Source organism: Amphibalanus amphitrite, unplaced genomic scaffold (assembly GCF_019059575.1).
Source record: "Amphibalanus amphitrite isolate SeventyFive unplaced genomic scaffold, NRLGWU_Aamphi_draft 000570F_arrow, whole genome shotgun sequence".
Lineage (NCBI taxonomy): Eukaryota > Metazoa > Arthropoda > Thecostraca > Balanomorpha > Balanidae > Amphibalanus > Amphibalanus amphitrite.
The window spans coordinates 158,226-161,407 of record NW_024882064.1 but is presented as its reverse complement, the minus strand read 5'-3'; positions in this window follow the sequence as shown (position 1 = coordinate 161,407).

The following is a 3,182-nucleotide window of genomic DNA, read 5'->3' as shown; positions in this document are numbered from 1 at the left end:
CTTGAACTAGAGTTCAAGGTCGTATGAAATGGAAGCGGATTTTGTCGCCATAAATGGCGCGCTAGTTTCATTTATAACTGCATTACATGGTATTATTTCCTTGTGTATTCCCCTGCTGCGAATCAGGCTACAGCCTCCTCTTGTGATATAGGTATCTGGTACCTATTTATGGTATATTTGTTTTAGTTTGAGTTGAATATTAACTACTTACTTCTTAGTTCTTAGAGACATATCAGTAGGCGGAACTATGGTCAAGCGTACCCATTTTCGGGAACGCATTTTCGTTCCCATGTTTGGGAACGATAAACCCAAATATGGGAACGCCATGTAGGCATCATTTAAAACAAGAGAAAGAACCGTTAAATGACGTCCAAAAAATATACAACGATCGTGAACCGCCTGATATTTGTCTCAATATTGTTGGGAAAGAGTTTGATATTGTAAGGCCCATCGTAGTTTCAAATCGTTCCCCTATTTCTAAAGCAGTCCATCACCCGGGCCGCGAGCCCAAATTTGGGAACGCTCTCGTACAGTGGGTCTATTTAAGATCTCCAGAGCCACCACGTGGCGCTACGGTCGGGGTAGGGCGAGTCCAAATCCCGAGGGAAGTGAGGTCACCGGTCATTGTGGGGGAAGGAGGGAGGGGGAGTGACGCGGTATCACGGCGCATGGGGCGTGCGTAGCGCCGGGCAGGGCCGCGCCGCCCGCCACTGCGCCGAGGCTGAGGGGAGGGGATGATGGTTGCGGGTGCGTTCACTCCGGTATGGTGGTATCCTGTTCACGTGGAACCGGCAGGAATGCGACTGAAGGGAATCATTATCTCAAACGAACGGGCAAGCCAGAGGCACCGTCAGTTCCAGCCAAAATGTTGAACAATGATAATTGAAATCTAGGACGTATTCATAGCATGCAACTGTTCAGTCGATAGTTGCATGATGCTTTTCATGATGCAATATGCATGATGAGGCTTTTCCAAACTGTTATTTGTGTTAGATATTTTTCATTTGGCACGTTCAGTTTTGGTGGGTTTTATCGGGTCGAAAAGAAGCATAAAAGAAAAATGTTGAAACGGCTCCAGACAAATGACCAAAAATATTTTTCTTTAAAAAATGAAACTTAGCTGAACATTGATAAGCGATAATTTTGACTTTTGGAGAGGATAACGGGGAAAGATATTGGGGAAATATGTCATCGTGCTTATCTGTGTTGCAGTAGAAGGAAAGGTTTTGGTTCGTGTCTAGCTAAAAACGGACCCGGGAGTGGGGCTCGAACTCACGACATCGCATTCAGCTCACAGGTTACCCAACCTCAACGCTACGAGCACCTATCGCCTTGCGCAGCTTACTCAGTGTTTCGGCTAAAGTTCGGCCAAGGTGTCTGACGTCTGTCAATGTCACGAGGCGAAACCCCAAGGTAAATGTCCGTCCCGGTAGCTCGGTCGGTAGAGCGTTGGACTCCATGTGCCATATGGTGAGAGCGCACGTCCCGGTTGAAAAAGTCCGGGTTCGAAACGCGGCGTGTGCTTGACGTTTTTGAGCGGCTCCTGACGGGTATGGCTGTGGTTGGTGGCAGGCCGCTGCCAGGCGAAGTCAGTGAGGGGACCGGCCGTGCGCGGCTATGTGCGCACGTTAAAATTTGGACTCTAAATTCTGTCATAGACCAGGAATTGCTTGATCGGAGGGTAGAGAGCAGGGTCAACGCAACAAGCTCAGCTTAGCGGGGACTTTGCCCTTGTGATTCCTTTCTTTCAAAAGGTCCGGGCAAAATTTATATTAAAAAAAAGGGGGAGCCGAACCAGGTTGGGCCGGGTTGAACCCGGTTGGACCGGTGTCTTACACGCAATCGTGGTCAGACAAAACAGAGGCTAATTTCGGGTCAAATATTTTTATGAACTGATCTTATTGTTTTTGGCTTACACGTATAATAACTTTAAGCTTTTTAACTCCAGACTTCATGCACAAAAATGTGGCATTCGTTCACTTTTCCTCATCTTCTCGTAGCGACTTGATTTGACCTTTTGTCTTACCAGCCAAAAAAAAAAAAAATCACCTGCGTGATAATTACCTATTTGCCAAAGGGCGTTCTACGCATGAAATACCAGCCGGTCAAAAAACTGGCGAACGATACGATCTTTCTATTTCTTGAATTATATTCAATGAACATTTCAGGAGACATAAATAATCTTAATCCTTATAGCTACTGGGCGCCCGGAGCATTCGCTAGCATTCCATTGCCAGCTGCATTACCAACATCACATTTGCATTACTTTGGGTTCATCATAGTTGACAGTAGATGAGCCGGCCACAGCAAACCCATGCCTCATTATCCTTTCCTTCCAAGCAGCCAACTGTCAAGCTAACCGGCCGCCCGGTCCACCACCGCGATATGGAACAACGCTGGAGTGCGCCATTTGCCTGCGGCAGTGCCCCACCGCGCCGGGGCTGTTTGACAGGTCACCCGCACCGTGACCTCGCCAACCGCCCCCCCCCCCTCCGCCCACCTCCCCAACGGGCTCAGCTCGGTAGTGACCTCTCCTTGAATCTCACATGGACTCGACTGAGGCTCAACGCCATCTAGTTGCGTCTGGAGATCCTTACTAGATCCACTGTACACTGGCGCTGCAAGCGTTCCTTATTATGGGAACGGCGTACCCAAAATTGGGAACGATTTCACCGACGCCTTTCACGGACTCTTTTCATTAACAAGCATCACGACCAATGCCGCAAGTTATTGTTAACGCAACAATCATAAGATGACCTTTCCGGCAAGACCACCGCATGTTTCGCCGGGTCTTCTGCGCTCTTACTCCCGTCGATCCCGCAGCGGGCACGCCCCACTCTGCAGGATTACGTAATTCACAACGCTCAGCGACGTTCAACAAGGTCTTCCATACCTATATCCACCGTCCGCGCCAAGGATGGAGGCATGTCAAGCACCAGGGCTGTCTCATCCCTATCTCCGTAACGTGTCGTGTGCGACCAATGACGTCACGGCATTGCGGCGTTCTGATTGGGCGGCAGCTCTGAATCGCCCGACTGGTGGTCCCCGCTCGACAAGCGCACGTGCGCCGACTGGACATTTGTAGTGGCATTGACACGGCAGAAAAAGTGAGGTAATGCAGAGCTCTGAATATACTTGAATAGAGTCTAAGCCGTTAGTAATACGTAAAAACGTCAGAAAGG